This window comes from Coregonus clupeaformis, chromosome 27, assembly GCF_020615455.1.
Source record: "Coregonus clupeaformis isolate EN_2021a chromosome 27, ASM2061545v1, whole genome shotgun sequence".
Taxonomy (NCBI): domain Eukaryota; kingdom Metazoa; phylum Chordata; class Actinopteri; order Salmoniformes; family Salmonidae; genus Coregonus; species Coregonus clupeaformis.
In genome coordinates this window covers 36,635,715-36,659,283 of record NC_059218.1, presented here as the reverse complement: position 1 = coordinate 36,659,283, position 23,569 = coordinate 36,635,715, and positions in this window count along the sequence as shown.

The window sequence follows — 23,569 nt, the reverse complement described above, 5'->3', positions numbered from 1 at the left end:
TAACAATGTGAAATGTCAGAATATTAGTAATGAGAATGATTTATTTCAGCTTTTATTTCTTTCATCACATTCCCAGTGGTTCAGAAGTTTACATACACTCAATTAGTATTTGGTAGCATTGCCTTTAAATTGTTTAACTTGGGTCAAACGTTTTGGGATAACCTTCCACAAGCTTCCCACAATAAGTTGGGTGAATTTTGGCCCATTCCTCCTGACAGACCTGGTGTAACTGAGTCTGGTTTGTAGGCCTCCTTGCTCGCACACGCTTTTTCAGCCATGGCCACTCCAATACCTTGACTTTGTTGTCCTTAAGCCATTTTGCCACAACTGGAAGTATGCTTGGGGTCATTGTCCATCTGGAAGATTCATTTGTGACCAAGCTTTAACTTCCTGACTGATGTCTTGAGATGTTGCTTCAATATATCCACATAATTTTCCTTCCTCATGATGCCATCTATTTTGTGAAGTGCACCAGTCCCTCCTGCAGCAAAGCACCCCCACATCATGATGCTGCCACCCCCATGCTTCACGGTTGGGATGGTGTTCTTCGGCTTGCAAGCAACTCCCTTTTTCCTCCAAACATAACGATGGTCATAATGGCCAAACAGTTCTATTTTTGTTTCATGAGACCAGAGGACATTTCTCCAAAAAGTATGATCTTTGTTCCCATGTGCAGTTGCAAACCGTAGTCTGGCTTCTTTATGGAAGTTTATGGAGGTTTTGGAGCAATGGCTTCTTCCTTGCTGAGCGGCCTTTCAGGTTATGTCGATATAGGACTCGTTTTACTGTGGATATAGATACTTTTGTACCTGTTTCCTCAAGCATTTTCACAAGGTCCTTTGCTGTTGTTCTGGGATTGATTTGCACTTTTTGCACCAAAGTACGTTCATCTCTAGGAGACAGAACACGTCTCCTTCCTGAGCGGTATGACGGCTGCGTGGTCCCATGGTGTTTATACTTGCGTACTATTGTTTGTATAGATGAACGTTGTACCTTCAGGCATTTGGAAATTGCTCCCAAGGATGAACCAGACTTGTGGAGATTTACAAAACATTTTCTGAAGTCTTGGCTGATTTCTTTTGATTTTCCCATGATGTCAAGCAAAGAGGCACAGAGTTTGAAGGTACTACTTGAAATACATCCACAGGTACACCTCCAATTGACTCAAATGATGTCAATTAGCCTATCAGAAGCTTCTAAAGCCATGACATCATTTTCTGGAATTTTCCAAGCTGTTTAAAGGCACAGTAAACTTAGTGTATGTAAACTTCTGACCCCACTGGAATTGTGATACAGTGAATTATAAGTGAAATAATCTGTCTGTAAACAATTGTTGAAAAAAGTACATGCACAAAGTAGATGTCCTAACCGACTTGCCAAAACTATATTTTGTTAACAAGACATTTGTGGAGTGGTTGAAAAACGAGTTTTAATGACTCCAACCTAAGTGTATGTAAACTTCCGACTTCAACTGTACATTATCAAATGCAAATCTTAGAATCAACTATTAAAGACTACCAGAACCCACTGGATTCTCCAAATACATTGAATGAACTACAGGACAAAATACAAACCCTCCAACCCAAAAAGGCCTGTGGTTTTGATGGTATCCTCAATGAAATGATAAAATATACAGATCACAAATTCCAATTGGCTATACTTAAACTCTTTAACATCAACTTTAGCTCTGGCATCTTCCCCGATATTTGGAACAAAGGACTGATCAACCCAATCCACAAAAGTGGAGACAAATTTGACCCCCATAACTACCGTGGGATTTGCGTCAACAGCAACCTTGGGAAAATCCTCTGCATTATCATTAACAGCAGACTAGTTCATTTCCTCAGTGAAAACAATGTACGGAGCAAATGTAAAATTGGCTTTTAACCAAATTACCGTACGACAGACCACGTATTCACCCTGCATACCCTAATTGACAAACAAACAAACCAAAACAAAGGCAAAGTCTTCTCATGCTTTGTTGATTTCAAAAAAGCTTTTGACTCAATTTGGCATGAGGGTCTGCTATACAAATTGATGGAAAGTGGGGTTGGGGGAAAAACATACAACATTATAAAATCCATGTACACAAACAACAAGTGTGCGGTTAAAATTGGCAAAAAACACACACATTTCTTTCCACAGGGCCGTGGGGTGAGACAGGGATGCAATTTAAGCCCCACCCTCTTCAACATATATATCAACGAATTGGTGAGGGCACTAGAACAGTCTGCAGCACCTGGCCTCACCCTACTAGAATCTGAAGTCAAATGTCTACTGTTTGCTGATGATCTGGTGCTTCTGTCACCAACCAAGGAGGGCCTACAGCAGCACCTAGATCTTCTGCACAGATTCTGTCAGACCTGCGCCCTGACAGTAAATCTGACTAAGACAAAAATAATGGTGTTCCAAAAAAGGTCCAGTTGCCAGGACCACAAATACAAATTCCATCTAGACACCATTGCCCTAGAGCAAGAAGGGCCTTCTATGCCATCAAATGGAACATAACATTTGACATACCAATTAGGATCTGGCTAAAAATACTTGAATCAGTTGTAGAACCCGTTGCCCTTTATGGTTTTGAGGTCTGGGGTCCGCTCATCAACCAAGAATTCACAAAATGGGACAAACACCAAATTGAGACTCTGCATGCAGAATTCTGCAAAAATATCCTCCTTGTACAACGAAAAACACCAAATAATGCATGCAGAGCAGAATTAGGCCGATACCCGCTAATTATCAAAATCCAGAAAAGAGCCGTTAAATTCTATAACCACTTAAAAGGAAGCGATTCCCAAACCTTCCATATCAAAGCCATCACCTATAGAAAGATGAACTTGGAGAAAAGTCAGCTAAGTAAGCTGGTCCTGGGGCTCTGTTCACAAACACAAACAGACCCCACAGAGCCCCAGGAAAACAACAACAACACAGTTAGACCCAACCAAATCATGAGAAAACAAAAAGAGAATTACTTGACAAATTGGAAAGAATTAACAAAAAAAACTGAGCAAACTAGAATGCTATTTGGCTCTAAACAGAGAGTACACAGTGGCAGAATACCTGACCACTGTGACTGACCCAAACTTAAGGAAAGCTTTGACTATGTACAGACTCAGTGAGCATAGCCTTGCTATTGAGAAAGGCTGCCGTAGGCAGACCTGGCTCTCAAGAGAAGACACAAAATGAGGTGGAAACTGAGCTGCACTTCCTAACCTCCTGCCAAATGTATGACCATATTAGAGACACACATTTCCCTCGGATTACAGAGATCCACAAAGAATTCGAAAACAAACCCAATTTTGATAAACTCCCTTATCTACTGGGTGACAAACCACAGTGTGCCATCACAGCAGCAAGATTTGTGACCTGTTGCCATAAGAAAAATGCAACCAGTGAAGAACAAACACCATTGTAAATACAAACCATATTTATGTTTATTTATTTTCCCATTTGTACTTTAACTATTTGCACATTGTTACAACATTGTATATATACATAATATGACATTTGAAATGTCTTTATTCTTTTGGAACTTCTGAGTGTAATGTTTATTGTTAATATTTATTGTTCATTTCACTTTTGTTCACTGTCTACTTCACTTGCTTTGGCAATGTTAACATACGTTTCCCATGCCAATAAAGCCCTTAAATTGAATTGAAATTGAATTTAATTGAAAGAGAGGGACAGAGAGATAGAGTCGTTTTTCTCTTACCCAGGGTCAGACAGTTCATAATCATAATCTCACAGGGCTGCGAACACCCGTTATTACACCTATTACCTCTCAAAGTTTACACCCCAAATGGCACCCTATTCCTTCTATAGTGCACTACTTTTGACCAGGGCCCAAGATACCATTTGGGATGCAGCCAAAGACACATCTAGAGAGGACTTTGATTTACACTGACGTTTTTGTCCAAGTCAATCGCTTTAAGACAAAACTGAGATATTTTTTGGGAGCTTATATCACTGTGCTTTATAGATACATTTAAAATTGTTAATTTCATTCATTTATTTTATTCAGCCAGGATAGTCCACTCAGCAACACTCACCACTGTTTAAATGTTGTACCAGTATCCTTTCTACATGAGGTGAGGCAAGGTGATGTCACTGTGTCAGTCAATAGCGATGACATGTCACTGTGTCAGTCAATAGCGATGACATGTCACTGTTTCAGTCAATAGCAATGACATGTCACTGTGTCAGTCAATCGCTCCATAGCGATGACATGTCAACATGTGCTGTAATATATTTTAATATGTAGCCTACATATAGTTGCCCTCTCACCTTTCCACGTTTGACAAGACATTTTGGCCTTTCACCTGTCTGTCGATTCACCTTGTCAGTGTAGCACAATGTCACTTAATCAGAGAGGCAACAAAGAGACCAAAGATAACCCTGAAGGAGCTGCAAAGCTCCACAGCGGAGATCGGAGTATCTGTCCGTAGGACCACTTCAAGCCGTACACTCCACAGAGCTGGGCTTTACGGAAGAGTGGCCAGAAAAAAGCCATTGCTTAAAGAAGAAAATAAGCAAACACGTTTGGTTTTCGCCAAAAGGCATGTGGGAGACTCCCCAAACATATGGAAGAAGGTACTCTGGTCAGATGAGACTAAATGGAGCTTTTTGGCCATCAAGGAAAACGCTATGTCTGGTGCAAACCCAACACCTCTCATCACCCTGAGAACACCATCCCCACACAGAAGCATGGTGGAGGCAGCATCATGCTGTGGGGATGGTTTTCATCGGCAGGGACTGGGAAACTGGTCAGAATTGAAGGAATGATGGCTGGCGCTAAATACAGGGAAATTCTTGAGGGAAACCTGTTTCAGTCTTCCAGAGATTTGAGACTGGGACGGAGGTTCACCTTCCAGCAAGACTATGACCCTAAGCATACTGCTAAAGCAACACTTGAGTGGTTTAAAGGGAAACAGTTAAATGTCTTGGAATGGCCTAGTCAAAGCCCAGACCTCAATCAAATTGAGAATCTGTGGTATGACTTAAAGATTGCTGTACAACAGCAGAACCTATCCAACTTGAAGGAGCTGGAGTAGTTTTGCCTTGAAGAATGGGCAGAAATCCCAGTGGCTATATGTGCCAAGCTTATAGAGACATACCCCAAGACACTTGCAGCTGTAATTGCTGCAAAAGGTGGCTCTACAAAGTTTTGACTTTGGGGGGTGAATAGTTACACGCTCAAGTTTTTTGTTTTTTTCTCTCATTTCTTGTTTGTTTCACATTAAAAAATAATTTGCATCTTCAGTGGTAGGCATGTTGTGTAAATCAAATGATACAAACCCCGAAAAAAATCTATTTTCATTCCAGGTTGTAAGGCAACAAAATAGGAAAAATGCCAAGGGGGGTGAATACTTTCGCAATGTACATCAAAGGATACCATGGTTACCCTACCGAATTTACTGTGAGCCAATCAATATTGAGGCAACGACTAGAATCAAATGAGACAACCCAACGTTCCACAGAATGACAACCCAACATTCCACAGCACTATAATTAAGTTTCTCCACTCCAGTACCAGGGTTGAATACCCCTGCTCTAACACTTACGGGTCTGCCCTGTCTGATTTGTTCTGCCAATGAGCGATGTCCTGATTCGTTAACATCCTGGACACAAGCCAGTAATCTGAACCCTGATTTGACCTTTGAGAGTTCGAAAGGTCAGAGTTGGTGTGGATTCAGGGGAGGCTGTTGGTGTCTACAGTACAGCCGTGTGAAGGGTACAGCCAAGCCGCGGGCAGACAGAGGGAGAGGGAGAGAGAGCGAGAGCGAGAGAGAGAGTGGCTAATAATGGTTTCAGCTCACAGTCTGTCCAGCCAGCTGTAATACATGCACCACCCATCCAATCCCAACTCATTTTCATTAGCATATAAATATTGTCATCATCCATTCCACTCCACTGACCTCCATTATTCCGCCAACACTCCGGAACGCGTTGACCTTCTGCTGGGAAATATAGGGTGCTGTGATTGGACCCTCGCCTCTTATAATAAGAGCATCAGGAGCAATTCCAAATTAATTTCACATCCATAAAACCAATACATTCATATTTACATACACAGTTTCAAGGTGGCCTTTGGTTTTTGAGCAACATCGACAGGTAGGTGCAGGTTGTGTGTCTGTGAGAGAGAGAGAGAGAGAAATAAAGTGAGAGAGAGTTTCTGTTTCAATTTAATGCCCGATCTCTGCAATTGACAAGACTTGACGTAAACTTGGCCACCTGCCACAGCTTGTCCCTACCGTGCCACAACTTCCTCCTATAGTGGTCCAAGTACTTATACTTGAAAAAAAATAATGTATATAAACATACCCATTGTCATCTGGCCAAAGCCTGCACTTCTAAAGGGTATTCTAGTACAACCTCCCCACTCTTGGATGCTGCCTGTGTGAAATAAACAACAGCAAGGTGTCCAAACAAGCCAGAGGTAAAACAGAAGTTGCCCCTGAAGGTTAGTCTGCTACAATACATGAATAATGGAACAGTGTGAATTTAACATGAGACTTTCACAGGAGGTCACCTTTAAGAAGGTCATACCAAGGACCATTTATCTATTTGATTTTGAAGTATAAAAAATATATATTTTTGGCCTTACTACTATTAGCCCATTCAAACGCATAGAATAACAGATTCACTACATGGAACAACAGATAGTCCCCCCCAAAAATCAAAAGGAAGTTTGTTCTGAAGTGTCTGTCCTATATCTGAGAGATATAAGAAAGATCAGGAAACATTAGTTTTTTTGTGTGTATTTTTTACATGTATTTAACCCCTTATTTTTGGCACTAAACAATCTCCATTTACACAGTGTGTATAGAAAGCCACCACCCCCTTTCAAAATGTTCACCTTTTGTTGCCTTACAGCCTGAAATGAAAACACATAAAATCAGACTTTATTTACACACAGTAACCCACAATATCCAAGTGAAAAAGAAAACCTCTAAAACTCTGAAAATGAAGTAAAATTAAAACAGTAAAATACCCTATTTGGATAAGTGAACACCCATTCTTCCTTGCAGAATTGTTCAAGCTCAGTCAAATTGCATGGTGACGGCTCATGGACTGCACTCTTCAAGTCATTCCACATATTCTCGATGGGATTTTGGTTGGGGCTCTGACTAGGCCACTCAAGGACATTCACCTTCTAGTCCTTCAGCCACTGTACGGTTGCTTTGGCGATGTGCTTTGGGTCATTGTCATGTTGAAACGTAAACCATCTTCCCATTTTCAACTTCCTGGCAGAGGGCTGCAGGTTCTCCTCAAGAATCTGTCGGTATTTTGCACTGTCCATTTTCCCTTCTATCCTGACAAGTGCTTCAGTCCCTGCTGAAGAGAAACAATCCCACAACAGGATGCTGGCACCACCGTGCTTTAATGTAGGCATGGTGTTCTTTGGGTGGAAAGATGTATTTGGTTTTCGCCAGTCATATCGTTTTACATTCAAGCCTAACAGTTCAGTTTTGGTCTCATCTGACCACAGCATCTTTTGCCACTTGGCCTCGGAATCTACAATGTGCCTTTTGGCAAAGCTCGAACAAGACTTGATGCTGCCTTTTTTGAGGAGTGGTTTTTTTCTTGCCACCCTCCCATAGAGGCCAGATTTGTGGAGCGCTTGTGATATTGTGGTCACATGCATACATTGACCAGTCTTTGCCATAAAGGCCTGAAGCTCCTTCAAAGTCACCATTAGCTTCTTGGTAGCCTCTCTGATTGGTCTCCTCCTTGCCCGGTCATCCAGTTTGGAGGGACGGCCTGATCTATGCAGGGTCTGTGTGATGTCATACGCCTTCCACTTCTTAATAATGGTCTTAACTGTGCTCCGAGGGAAAGACAAAGCCTTTGAAATATTTTTATATCCATCCCCTGACTTGTGCCTTTCCACAACTTTATCTCGTAGATCTTTTGAAAGTACGTTTCCGCCCATAGTGGATAATTTTCTTTGAATTGCACTACTAAGCAGTGGAGTCCTCTATGAACAACTGCTTTTATTCTGAACTAATCAGTCACTACAATTGATCACAGATGGAAGCCAATTAGCTTGATTTTTGATCTGGAAGGTGGTTGGTTATACCTCAGCAAGTTTGCAATTGCAATGCTGGGGGGGGGGGGTTGTTCACTTATCCAAATAGGGTATTTCACTGTTTTAACTTTAATTAATTTGCAGAGTTTTTCACTTGGATATTGTGGGTTAATGTGTGTAAATACTGTGTCTGGTTTTATGTGTTTTCATTTCAGGCTGTAAGGCAACAAAAGGTGAACATTTTGGAAGGGGGTGGTGACTTTCTATAGCCACTAAACTTCCATGCATTTTTTCAACTGGTACCGGGGACCTTTTGAGGCCTGTGGGGATCCTAGAGCAAAACAACCAACATGTACGTGTTCGTGAGAGTCTCACCTTTCCACAGAGTTAGTGGAAAGGTGATATTAAATATTAGCCCATATTAATGTGTAGCACAAAATGTTTGTGCGCTACAGACAGAAGTTGGCAGATCGGCTGTACCGACTTCAGACGAGTCCCAAGACGCTTGTGGGGGTCGTAGAGAAAATAGTTTCTAGGCCAAACCATTCGGACGCTACAGGCGATTCTTTTTTTGAGAAGACACATTTTCAGGATGTCTCATGGTCTGACAAAACACCGCTCTAGCTCTGTCATTGCAGATGTGTAAGTGCAATATCGGCGGATGCGACACATCCAATGCAAAAAAACGGATATCTCTAGCTTAAACTGACAGATTTTTATATTGTAAAAAAAAAAAAAAAAAAGATTTCCGCTGGGAAATCTGTTTTGCAATGAAGGTCTACAGTAGCCTCAACAGCACTCTGTAGGGTAGCACCATGGTGTAGCCAGAGGACAGCTAGTTTCCGTCCTCCTCTGGGTACATTGACTTCAATACAAAACCTAGGAGGCTCATGGACAAAACCTAGGAGGCTCATGGTTCTCACCCCCTTCCATAGACTTACACAGTAATTATGACAACTTCCGGAGGACGTCCTCCAACCTATCAGAGCTCTTGCAGCATGAACTGACATCTTGTCCACCCAATCAAATCACATTTTATTGGTCACATAAACATATTTAGCAGATGTAATTGCGGGTGTAGCGAAATGCTTGTGTTCCTAGCTCCAACAGTGCCGTAGTATCTAACAATTCACAACAACACACAAATCTAAAAGTAAAATAATGGAATTAAGAAATATATAAAAATTAGGACCAGCAATGTCGGCGTGGCATTGACTAGAATACAGTAGAATACAGTATATACATATGAAATTAGTACGTAAACATTATTAAAGTGATCAGTGTTCCATTATTAAAGTGACCAGTGATTCCATGTCTATGTACATAGGGCAGCAGCCTCTAAGGTGCAGGGTTGATTAACTGGGTGGAGGCTGGCTAGTGATGGCTATTTAACAGTCTGATGGCCTTGAGATATACGTTGTTTAGTTTTTTGTCTCTCAGTCTCAACTTTGATGCACCTGTACTGACCTTGTCTTCTGGATGATAGCGGGGTGAACAGGCCGTGGCTCGGGTGGCTGATGTCCTTGATTATGTTTTTGGCCTTCCTGTGACATCGGGTGCTGTAGTTGTCCTGGAGGGCAGGCAGTGTGTCCCCGGTGATGTGTTGAGCAGACCACAGCACCCTCTGAAGAACCCTGCGGTTGCGGGCGGTGCAGTTGCCGTACCAGGCAGTGATACAGGCCGACAGGATGCCCTCAATGGTGCATCTGTACAAGTTAGTGATGGTCTTAGGGGCCGAGATACATTTATTCAGCCTCCTGAGGTTGAAGAGGCTCTGTTGTACCTTCTTCACCACACTGTCTGTGTGGGTGGACCATTTCAGATTGTCAGTGATGTGTACGCCGAGGAACTTGAAGCTTTTCACCTTCTCCACTGCGGTCCTGTCGATGTGGATGGGGGCGTGCTCCCTCTGTTGTGTCCTGAAGTCCATGATCATTTTGTTGACATTGATCAGAGAATGATCAATGACTGGAACAAATTGCAAAAATCTCTGAAGCTGGAGACACTTATCTCCCTCACTAACTTTAAGCATCAGTTGTCAGAGCACCTTACCGATCACTGCACCTGTACACAGCCCATCTGAAATTAGCCCGCCCAACTACCTCATCCCTATATTGTTATTTATTTTGCTCATTTGTACCCCAGTATCTCTATTTGCACATCATCTCTTGCACATCTATCATTCCAGTGTTAATACTAATTGTAATTATTTTGCACTATAGCCTATTTTATTGCCTTACCTCCATAACTTGCTAAATTTGCACACACTGTATATTATATGTATTTCTGTTGTATTTTTGACTTTGCTTTGTTTTACCCCATATGTAACTCTGTGTTGTTGTTTTTATCGCACTGCTTTGCTTTATCTTGGCCAGGTCGCAGTTGTAAATGAGAACTTGTTCTCAACTGGTTTACCTGGTTAAATAAAGGTGAAATAAAATTTAAAAAAAAATGAATCTAGTACTGAAAGCATAAGCTACAGCTAGCTAGCACTGCAGCGGTGGATGGGTAAAATGAAAAAATGAAAACATAAAAAAACGCACTGCAGTGCATAAAATATGGTGAGTAGTTGACTCAAAGTGACAATAGTTTAACCGTTTTGAACAAATTAATTTCTTCAAAAATGAAGGAGAAGCAAGAGAGAGGACGAGAGGGAGAGCTAGCTATAGTTAGTTGTATTTTTTTCAATTCCACTTTCAAGTACTTAGCTAGCAAATGCAGCTTGCTAGTTTCGCCTACTCAAACACCTGGCTCAAACAGAGGCTGGATGCTATGTTAGCTAGCTGGCTATGGCTATCCAACACTGGAACTCTTCTATGTCAAGGTAGACTTTTGGTTTTATTAAAGCTTTGCCACCGGGGCCCACCGGTGTAACTGCTAATCTGCTTTCTGACTGTACACTGTACTGCATGAGTGTAGCGGGTTTACTAACGCGTTAGTTCTAGTAGCTATGTTGACTATGACGTTAAAATGGTGACAACGATGTAGGCTGTGTGTAGCAGTTATTGGTTATGATATGAAGTTTGGCTTGGAAAAGTTTTTTCGCCTGGTCACAGTCAGCTGATGTGTCATGCACGGAAGTCCACAAGTGAAGGGAAAAGGTGAAAGGAGGAGAGTGAGTAGATGCGAGAAGGAATTATACAACGATCAAAGGGATCATGCTGTTTGTATGTGGCTGTTATGAAAGTGAACTGGGTTTGCGTGTGATCAGGAGGAAGCCTAGCGGTTAAGATCATTGGGCCAGTAACCGACAGGTCGCTGGTTCGACTCTCCGAGCCAACTATGTGAAACAAATGTCGATGTGCCCTTGAGCAAGGCACTTAACCCTAATTGCTCCTGTAAGTCGCTCTGGATAAGCGCAGCTGCTAAGATTACTCAAATGTTAAAAGAATATGTAATTCAGGGGTGTATTCATTCTGCTGATTCTGTTGAAAAATGTTTCTTAAATGGAAGCAAACGGAACCAAACAGGGATAAACATACCTGAATTTGTCCAATAGAAACTCTGGTTTGCTACTGTTGAACTAATGATCACACCCTAGATCAGCTAGATGCGGGCAAGAGTGTGCAAGGCGGTATTGAATGTGTCAATGTCTGTCATCTTGATTACTCAAATTTCTCTCATCCTGTGCACCTATGTTGTAAACTTTCATTCATTGGCTAGGTTGTAGCAACTTCATGATGGGTATAGGGAACATTTGAGTATTACGTAGTAGCCTAAACCTATCAATGTTACATTGAACTGGGTGAATGGAATATGAAGGACAGTCATCCAATATGCTGTAATAGAAATAAGGTCATGCTCATAAAAAATAAATAACATCCTCCCTCATCTTAAACGGCACCGACTGCCATTGACCTCACATGCAACTCATAATAAGACTAAGCAGTTAGCCCATTAAATGAACTATCTGACTCCATAAGATAAATGGCAAGAGACTACAGTTGAGTTACAGTAGTAGGCAATCAAGAAAATACTTTGTAAAATGAATGGATTCACATACAAGGCATAAAGCTTAAGTTACAAAGCATTAACAAGCAGTACAAGGCATTATTTTAAGCATGGTCAGAGAGAGAGAGAGAGAGAGAGAGAGAGAGAGAGAGAGAGAGAGAGAAAGAGTGAGTATCTCACCAGCGCAGATCATGAACAAAAAAGAGAAATGGTCAATGAATCTAAGACCCTTTATAACATCTGAGTTGTTGACCAATAGCATTACTGTAAAGTTAACCTCCAATCAGATATCAGACCTACAGACCTGTAAAGACAACAGAACCTCTGCTTCTCAGCGGTGTGACAATGGGGGTTTGGTGAGATCAACACAGAGAATGTTGAATTCCTGCGAAGACAATAAAAACTTTTGCATAGAGTGTTTATAAGTCACTTTGGAGGCTGGGCCACCCTATACACGCATGTCATGCACGTATGCAAGCACACACACAGAGACTGAGTCAGAAAGGACACTAGTGATAGTGCACAGGGGAAAGGGTGTCTACCACAGGCTTAGTTAGCATCAGTGCCTCCTGCAGTCCAACAAACCACCTGGAAAATCTGGCTGCAGCTTTCAACGGACCAACAATGTTTCAGGAATTAGAGATATGATGAAAATATATGTAGTGAGACCATCATGATCATAATGCTTTGGATTCATCATTCATTCATTCATTATCTCTCTCTCTCTCTCTCCATCTCTCTCGTCCCTCTCATGTCCCTCTCTATCTCTCTCTCTCTCATGTCTCTCTCTCATGTCTCTCTCTCATGTCTCTCTCGCTCATGTCTCTCTCTCATGTCTCTCTTGCATGTATCTCTCTCTCTCTCTCTCTCTCTCTCTCTCTGAAGACTAGAAGCATCCATCCCTCCATCCATCAGCAGACACAGCTTCACTTCATTAGTGAAGAGTTTCTTACTGGATGATATTGGATGAATTCGAATCCCATCCCAGGGCTGTGTCCTTGAGTGTTATTAAATGAGTCTGCTAGGGGAACTACATTGCAGTATTTATGCAGTAGCCTACAGACCCCCCTTACAATATGCTTCCAAAAAGTGTGCAAAGCGGGCAGAAGTCAGATAACAGATTCCCTCTGGCACTGTAATTATTGGCAGCAGAGCGCCAAGAAACCGTGAATTATTTGTAGTCATAAAGTTTCAGAAACATGATACGCTATGCATTTCACAAACACCGATCGACAGAGCATATCAAGAAGAAACGGAGCAACAAAACAGAAGTGCTTTAATTGAATGTGTGTATCAAATCCCTTGTCCTCCTACAGAGAGGGGCGGAGGAGGGAATACTAAACTAGAGTTACAAAAAAAAATTTAATCAGCCCTTCACTCACGCTTGAGGAATGCTGTGCACAGTCGATAGAATTCTAAACTATCTCTGTCTATCTGCCACCGCTGTGTGTGTTCAGCAGAGCCCTGGCAGAGTACATATATAACTCTTAACAAGAGAGTCGTTGTACAAATAAAAAAAGGAGAGAAATCGATAAGATGAAATATAGAGAGGGTGTCAGGCAGCAACAGCAGACGTTGCGAGTCTCTCTCTGGCGTGACCGGTCATAGCATTCGGAGCACACGCCTCGGTTGAGTTGTATGAATGCCCAGAGAATAGAGGCTCGCACTGGAGTTTAGAGTAATGAGTTGGCGTGGGCCCATCGATCCGGTTTCATTATCTGTTTATTTCAGTGCTTTAGAGAAATGTTATTCTGTTAAAGTTGAAGGAAATTAAACGGGAGCTATTAGGGTTGAAACCGGTGGATGTTTAGGCTAACAACCGGTAAAAAGACCCCAAAACATTTAAAGGTTAAATGTTAGCTCCAACTGGCCTACACCTAACCCACAGTTCTGTTCCTACTCCACTAGCACCCTGAACTAGAATTTCATGACTTAGTTCAATGAGATCAGTTCAAGAAATAAGATAGAGCCACACAAGAAAGCATATTCTTTGAACTTGGGAACGCTAGGTGAATATCATGGGGAAACCAACCGGTGAGTCAGCAATGTTATTCTTATTGTAGGGTGGCCTGGGTAGGGTGACATAATCTGAACATTTTAATAACTCAGAAATTGTGTTCGGTGTCCTGATTGACTATATTTGACAGAAAAAACACAAAAACACAAGGCCACAGCTAACGTTAATAACCTGACTGCAGATTTGAAGATCACATGTTCAAGATAACATATTCTTTAATATTTTTATTTTGAAAAGAAACTATGAAATTGAGGCTCAGGAAAACTCTACTAAAAGAGAGAATGTCTTCATTTTGTGAAGATTTATAAATCCAGTCAGAAATGCAGAACTTAAACTAACTGTAAAACATTTACATTTTGTAGGAATTGACTGTTTAACTTTAAAAAACGCACCCAATATAATTCTTACTTTGAAATGCTTAATATGGTCCCCCTGTCTTCTTTTTCATGATCTGAAAAGTAAAATTGATCCTAGATCAGCACTCATAGTTTTGGATACCTTGTACATATCGCCGAGAAGTACGCAACATATAAAGAGGATGGGTGAAGTGATGGTGAATAACCCAGTTACCAGTATATCCCTGGGTTAGTTATGTCTAAGAAGGCTAAAAAGGAAGCATGGTATTCCTGATTGACCATACTGCCATGGCGACCATACTGAAAAACAAGATGTAAGAGAGCTTCCCTGGTGGTACAGAGGATACACAGGAAAGGGAAAGGGGGATATCTAGTCAGTTGTACAACTGAATGCATTCAACTGAAATGTGTCTTCTGCTTTTAAATGTGTCTTCCCAACCCCTCTGAAAGACCTGGCTTGGGAAACAAATATTGCAGGTTCAACCCCCATATGTGCAGATTGTCAACACATAAAAAAATATGGTTGTGTTTGTATGATTAAATGCTGTTCAAATTGGCCATGTGTCTCTATATCACCTACAATACAGTATTCAAATGCGAATAGCCGTTAAATCTGAAGAGAAACATAGTGGGGATGTATTCCAGTCTGCTTTAATTTGCATGCTGAGAATGTTGTGGTAATATTAGGTAAAACTTAAATATATTTTCTAAATGATCTTGAAATGTTCTGAGGACCTCCAAGGCAAGTTAAAATGAATATCGCACGAACATCAATGGAATATTATGTTAAACCTAAAACAAATATGCAATGAACTTCATAAAAACTCTCTTATTTAATTCTTACAACATTAAGGGAATGTCCTGTGCAAAATTAACATGGTATGAATGCCATCACAGCTGAACATATTTTGTGTTTTGGGAACCTAGCTCTTGTAATTTTCCCACACTATTCCCTAATTATATGTTCTGGGAACCTTTCAATTACTCAGAATGGCTCTTCTGTCAACATTCTTGAACATCAAAGGAACACTTTGTGCACCCTGATCCAAACATTATCTAAATGTCAGAACAACTGGACAGTTTTTGTGGTTTGGGTAAAATATCTCTTGTGATGTCCCCACAATGTTTCCACCAGACTTTTCCCAGTTTTTGTGTTATGAAAACATTTGCAGCGAACTAACGAATGTTCTGGGAACTTTCACAGAAACAATTTACAGTGGGGAAAAAAAGTATTTAGTCAGCCACCAATTGTGCAAGTTCTCCCACTTAAAAAGATGAGAGAGGCCTGTAATTTTCATCATAGGTACACGTTAACTATGACAGACAAATTGAGAAAAAAACATATAGAAAATCACATTGTAGGATTTTTTATGAATTTATTTGCAAATTATGGTGGAAAATAAGTATTTGGTCACCTACAAACAAGCAATATTTCTGGCTCTCACAGACCTGTAACTTCTTCTTTAAGAGGCTCCTCTGTCCTCCACTCGTTACCTGTATTAATGGCACCTGTTTGAACTTGTTATCAGTATAAAAGACACCTGTCCACAACCTCAAACAGTCACACTCCAAACTCCACTATGGCCAAGACAAAAGAGCTGTCAAAGGACACCAGAAACAAAATTGTAGACCTGCACCAGGCTGGGAAGACTGAATCTGCAATAGGTAAGCAGCTTGGTTTGAAGAAATCAACTGTGGGAGCAATTATTAGGAAATGGAAGACATACAAGACCAGTGATAATCTCCCTCGATCTGGGGCTCCACGCAAGATCTCACCCCGTGGGGTCAAAATGATCACAAGATCGGTGAGCAAAAAATCTCAGAACCACACGGGGGGACCTAGTGAATGACCTGCAGAGAAGTGGGACCAAAGTAACAAAGCCTACCATCAGTAACACACTACGCCGCCAGGGACTCAAATCCTGCAGTGCAGACGTGTCCCCCTGCTTAAGCCAGAACATGTTCAGGCCCGTCTGAAGTTTGCTAGAGTGCATTTGGATGATCCAGAAGAGGATTGGGAGAATGTCATATGGTCAGATGAAACCAAAATAGAACTTTTTGGTAAAAACTAAACTCGTCGTGTTTGGAGGACAAAGAATGCTGAGTTGCATCCAAAGAACACCATACCTACTGTGAAGCATTGGGGTGGAAACGTCATGCTTTGGGGCTGTTTTTCTGCAAAGGGACCAGGACAACTGATCCGTGTAAAGGAAAGAATGAATGGGACATGTATCATGAGATTTTGAGTGAAAACCTCCTTCCATCAGCAAGGGCATTGAAGATGAAACGTGGCTGGGTCTTTCAGCATGACAATGATCCCAAACACACCGCCCGGGCAACGAAGGAGTGGCTTCGTAAGAAGCATTTCAAGGTCCTGGAATGGCCTAGCCAGTCTCCAGATCTCAACCCCATAGAAAATCTTTGGAGGGAGTTGAAAGTCCGTGTTGCCCAGCGACAGCCCCAAAACATCACTGCTCTAGAGGAGATCTGCATGGAGGAATGGGCCAAAATACCAGCAACAGTGTGTGAAAACCTTGTGAAGACTTACAGAAAACGTTTGACCTCTGTCATTGCCAAAAAAGGGTATATAACAAAGTATTGAGAAACTTTTGTTATTGACCAAATACTGATTTTCCACCATAATTTGCAAATAAATTCATAACAAATCCTACAATGTGATTTTCTGGAATTTTCTTTCTCATTTTGTCTGTCATAGTTGACGTGTACCTATGATGAATATTACAGGCCTCTCTCATCTTTTTAAGTGGGACTGTAGGTTTGCTGGGTACACACCAATACAGCACTATGTGTACATTCACAGGGGAACTAGCTTCTGTATTACAGTTACATCAATTATTTATACAACTGACAGACTTTTATGAGCTGTTTTGAATTTTTTATGTATTTTTTTTATTTAACCTTTATTTAACCAGGTAAGCCAGCTGAGAACAAGTTCTCATTTACAACTGCGATCTTGGCCAAGATAAAGCAAAGCAGTGCGATTAAAAACAACAACAACACCGAGTTGTACAGTCAATAACACAATAGAAAACACAATAGAAAATATATATACAGTGTGTGTGAATGTAGTAAGTTATGGAGGTAAGACAATAAATAGGCAATAGTGCAAAATAATTACAATTGAGTATTAACACTGGAATGATAGATGTGCAGAAGATGATGTGCAAATAGAGATACTGGGGTGCAAATGAGCAAAATAAATAACAATGTAAATAACAATATGGGGATGAGGTAGTTGGGTGGGCTAATTACTGATGGGCTGTGTACAGGTACAGTGATCGGTAAGCTGCTCTGACAACTGATGCTTAAAGTTAGTGAGGGAGATAAGTGTCTCCAGCTTCAGAGATTTTTGCAGTTCGTTCCAGTCATTTGCAGCAGAGAACTGGAAGGAATGGCGGCCAAAGGAGGTGTTGGCTTTGGGGATAACCAGTGAGATAAACCTGCTGGAACGCATACTACGGGTGGGTGTTGCTATGGTGACCAATGATCTAAGATAAGGCAGGGATTTGCCTAGAAGTGATTTATAGAGGACCTGCAGCCAGTGGGTTTGGCGACGAATATGTAGTGAGGACCAGCCAACAAGAGCGTACAGGTCACAATGGTGGGTAGTATATGGGGCTTTGGTGACAAAACGGATGGCACCGTGATAGACTACATCTAATTTGCTGAGTAGAGTGTTGGAAGCTATTTTGTAAATGACATCGCCGAAGTCAAGGATCGGTAGGATAGTCCGTTTTACGAGGGCATGTTTAGCAGCATGAGTGAAGGAGGCTTTGTTGCGAAATAGGAAGCCGATTCTAGATTTAACTTTGGATTGGAGATGCTTAATGTGAGTCTGGAAGGAGAGTTTACGTTCTAACCAGACACCTAGGTATTTGTAGTTGTCCACATATTCTAAGTCAGACCCGCCGAGAGTAGTGATTCTAGTCGGGCGGGCGGGTGCAAGCAGCGTTCGATTGAAGAGTATGCATTTAGTTTTACTAGTGTTTAAGAGCAGTTGTAGGCCATGGAAGGAGTGTTGTATGGCATTGAAGCTCGTTTGGAGGTTTGTTAACACAGTGTCCAATGAAGGGCCAGATGTATACAAAATGGTGTCGTCTGCGTAGAGGTGGATCTGAGAGTCACCAGCAGCAAGAGCGACATCATTGATATACACAGAGAATAGAGTCAGCCCGAGAATTGAACCCTGTGGCACCCCCATAGAGACTGCCAGAGGTCCAGACAACAGGCCCTCTGATTTGACACATTGAACTCTATCTGAGAAGTAGTTGGTGAACCAGGTGAGGCAGTCATTTGAGAAACCAAGGCTATTTAGTCTGCCAATAAGAATGCGGTCTTTGACAGAGTCAAAAGCCTTGGCCAGATTGATGAAGACGGCTGCACAGTACTGTCTTTTATCGATCGCGGTTTTTATATCGTTTAGGACCTTGAGCGTGGCTGAGGTGCACCCATGACCAGCTCGGAAACCAGATTGCATAGCGGAGAAGGAATTCTCGATTATCGTAGATTTATTGGTGGTGACAGTGTGTCCTAGCCTCAGTGCAGTGGGTAGCTGGAGGAGGTGCTCTTATTCTCCATGGACTTTACAGTGTCCGAAAACGTTTTGGAGTTAGTGCTACAGAATGCACATTTCTGTTTGAAAAAGCTAGCCTTTGCTTTCCTAACTGATTGTGCATATTGGTTCCTGACTTCCCTGAAAAGTTGCATATCGCGGGGGCTGTTCGATGCTAATGCAATACGCCAGAGGATGTTTTTGTGCTGGTCAAGGGCAGTCAAGTCTGGGGTGAACCAGGGGATATATCTGTTCTTAGTTCTGAATTTTTTGAATGGGGCATGCTTATTTAAGATGGAGAGGAAAGCACTTTTGAAGAACATCCAGGCATCCTCTACTGACGGAATGAGATCAATATCCATCCAGGATACCCGGGCCAGGTCAATTAGAAAGGCCTGCTCACTGAAGTTTTTTAGGGAGCGTTTGACAGTGATGAGGGGTGGACATTTGATCGCGGACCCATTACGGACGAAGGCAATGAGGCAGTGATCGCTGAGATCCTGGTTGAAGACAGCGGAGGTGTATTTAGAGGGTAAATTAGTCAGGATGATATCAATGAGGGTGCCCATGTTTACGGATTTAGGGTTGTACCTGGTATAGTGAGGGAATTAAGTATTTGATCCCCTGCTGATTTTGTAAGTTTGCCCACTGACAAAGACATGATCAGTCTATCATTTTAATGGTAGGTTTATTTGAACAGTGAGAGACAGAATAACAACAACAAAATCCAGAAAAACGCATGTCAAAAATGTTATAAATTGATTTGCATTTTAATGAGGGAAATAAGTATTTGACCCCTCTGCAAAACATGACTTAGTACTTGGTGGCAAAACCCTTGTTGGCAATCACAGACGTCAGACGTTTCTTGTAGTTGGCCACTGTTGTGGAAAATAATCACTATACTTTATTACAAATAAGGTCTTACAGAGTTTTTGTGGCATCAAGAAATGACTTTATTAAAATTTCAACAAAGCCGATACCAATCTGCAGAGTGACACACATCCTTACGGTCTCCCTCCATCTTATATAGTCCTCTTCAGTTTTCCCGCTCTTTTATTGCTCCACACCCAATTCCTTCGTCCCTGAGGATGGCTGAACTATTACTCCAACCAATCACTCGCTCCCCTGTCTTGCACACACACTCATGTTTAGTTTAAACAAGGCCCTAAATTACACAAACCTCACCCCCTCATGCTGTAATCAATCAAGAAGATACCAAGGAGACGAAGGTCTAGCCCAAACTCCATTCAACCCTGGTGCCGCTCCCTTCACTGTGTTTGAAGAGAGAGACAAAAGGCCACAAGCTAGTTTCAGTCTCTCATCAGATAAGACCGCCATGGATTTAAGTAAGCGCAAGCAATCTGACCCTAGGGCAGATTCTCTCTACTCCCCCACACACACAGTGAAATGTCCCAATTAAATTCCTAGCCCAGTAACAAACAATTCTAACTCAATGTTCGTGATTAACCCAGTTCTATCTCCTAATTCATAAAATAATACACATCACCACTATGTTTGCACACATCTCAGGAAGGATTTTGTCCCACTCCTCTATGCAGATCTTCTCCAAGTCACTAAGGTTTCGAGGCTGACGTTTGGCAACTCGAACCTTCAGCTCCCTCCACAGATTTGTTCATTGGCAAACTTCAGACGGGCCTGTATATGTGCTTTCTTGAGCAGGGGGACCTTGCGGGCGCTGCAGGATTTCAGTCCTTCACGGCGTAGTGTGTTACCAATTGTTTTCTTGGTGACTATGGTCCCAGCTGCCTTGAGATCATTGACAAGATCCTCCTGTGTAGTTCTGGGCTGATTCCTCACCGTTCTCATGATCATTGCAACTCCACGAGGTGAGATCTTGCATGGAGCCCTAGGCCGAGGGAGATTGACAGTTATTTTGTGTTTCTTCCATTTGCGAATAATCGCACCAACTGTTGTCACCTTCTCACCAAGCTGCTAGGCGATGGTCTTGTAGCCCATTCCAGCCTTGTGTAGGTCTACAATCTTGCCCCTGACATCCTTGGAGAGCTCTTTGGTCTTGGCCATGGTGGAGAGTTTGGAATCTGATTGATTGCGTCTGTGGACAGGTGTCTTTTATACAGGTAACAAGCTGAGATTAGGAGCACTCCCTTTAAGAGTGTGCTCCTAATCTCAGCTCGTTACCTGTATAAAAGACACCTGGGAGCCAGAAATCTTTCTGATTGATTTTGTTTTGATTTGCCGTAGAATAACTACTTTTCGGAGACTACACAACAATATAGCGCTCTGTGTAGATTCAGAACATATCTGAGTTCTGTATTGCAGTTCTACCAGGCATTTATACCATTGGCATACTTTGTATACCATTGGCAGATTTGTAAAGGCACAAAAATAAGGTCATTTTGGTTTTGTACACAGTCATAAGATACGTGGTATAGAAAAGTACAATCTTAGGCGAGTACATGGGGAGCTTTATCTCTGCAGATGATTTGTCTATCTGTTCAAAATCACAGATAAAGGTCCCCCTCCACCTGTGGTGGGATGTATTACTTGTTATTATGTCTCCAGAGAAATATAGATTAAAATAATGAGAATTAGGCGTTTTGGGCTGGGGGTCACAATGAACCCAAATGACCCCAGATGATACAGAAAACACTAAACAATTATTTAGATGTATTAAGAACAAGTTGATTCACAAAGTCATTAAAAATTTTAGGAATTGAATAAACCACCTTTGGACAATGACAAAATGACCCGTCAGGAGTAGAGTCAGGGAAAGAGAGTGGAGGAGGGTCAGGGAAAGAGTGAGGAGGAGGGTCAGGGAAAGAGAGAGGAGGAGGGTCAGGGAAAGAGAGAGGAGGAGGGTCAGGGAAAGAGAGAGGAGGAAGGTCAGGGAAAGAGAGCGGAGGGTCAGGGAAAGAGAGAAGAGGCAGGTCAGGAAAAGAGAGAGGAGGAGGGTCAGGGAAAGAGAGAGGAGGAGGGTCAGGGAAAAAGAGAGGAGGAGGGTCAGGGAAAAAGAGAGTAGGAGGGTCAGGGAAAGAGAGAGGAGGGTCAGGGAAAGAGAGAGGAGGCGGGTCAGGGAAAGAGAGCGGAGGAGGGTCAGGGAAAGAGAGAGGAGGAGGGTCAGGGAAAGCGAGAGGAGGAGGGTCAGGTAAAGGGAGAGGAGGGAGGTGGGAAAAGGAGGAGATGACAAGTGACAAGTAAGTGGGTGTAAAAAAGCTCTCTATGGCCCTCTGATAGGGTAGGGTGAATCCAATCCTTTCAGATCTATAGAAAATGCCTAGAACTGTAGAGACTAGAGGTTGAATTGGAATTCAACATGCTTCTTTATCATCATCAATATGTCCCAATCCCAAATCAACCCTTATGCCCTGGCCTATGCGCTAGTGGAGATCTGAGAGGGTTAGATTGGTACAAGCAATATGGTTCAACTTCCACCTAGCCTATCAGAGCTATTAGGCTACCATATCGCTTACGCCTGTCAAAATCCAAATCCTCTCAGATCTCCACAAGTGTTTTATTTTATTTTAAAATATATATATATATTTCACCTTTATTTAACCAGTGTTAAGTTGCGTCAATTCAAATCTGGTATTAGGAACAAAAGAGGTCAACACGACTTCTAAGATATACTAGTATATTAATTAATGCAAAACCTTCAATGGTAAATATGATGTTCGTATATACGGGTTCACTGAAATACCACGCAGGTCACTCAGAGAACTAAGCCATTGTTATGAGTTCTTCTTAAAATACTCTGACAGAGATAGTTCCCGCTCCCTGCTGGCCAATCAGAGTAGAGACTGAGCGTGGTTTAGACTTACTCAGCCAATCGTTGGCGCACAGGCTGGTCCCAGTCCCTTGGCGCTCCACTGTTGCACACTGTTGCCAGGCATAGGTTTGTTATCATCACAACCTGTCCAGAGAGTCAGCACCTTTTTGCAGTACACGTCCTTGGACGGTTCACAGATCACAAAGAGGCAGTGTTCGTGTCTGTGAGAAATACAAGTCTTATCTCATCCTACCCCCTAACGTTCCTCACATGAATCACAGCTTGTTATGTGAAACAATTTATATCAGTACAGTACAAACCTTTTATGTTTAATCATTAATGCATTCTTTCTAAGCTAGTCATCACATCTAGATCCCCACACCAGGTAAGCCAGTTGAGAACAAGTTCTCATTTACAACTGCGACCTGGCCAAGATAAAGCAAAGCAGTGCGATAAAAACAACAACACAGAGTTACATATGGGGTAAAAAAAACAAAGTCAGAAAATGCAACAGAAAATATATTTACAGTGTGTGCAAATGTAGCAAGTTATGGAGGTAAGGCAATAAATAGGCTATAGTGCAAAATAATTACAATTAGTATTAACACTGGAATGCTAGATGTGCAAGAGATTATGTGCAAATAGAGATACTGGGGTGCAAAAGAGCAAAATAAATAACAATATAGGGATGAGGTAGTTGGGTGGGCTAATTTCAGATGGGCTGTGTACAGGTGCAGTGATCGGTAAGGTGCTCTGACAACTGATGCTTAAAGTTAGTGAGGGAGATAAGAGTCTCCAGCTTCAGAGATTTTTGCAATTCATTCCAGTCATTGGCAGCAGAGAACTGGAAGGAATGGCGGCCAAGGGAGGTGTTGGCTTTGGGGATGACCAGTGA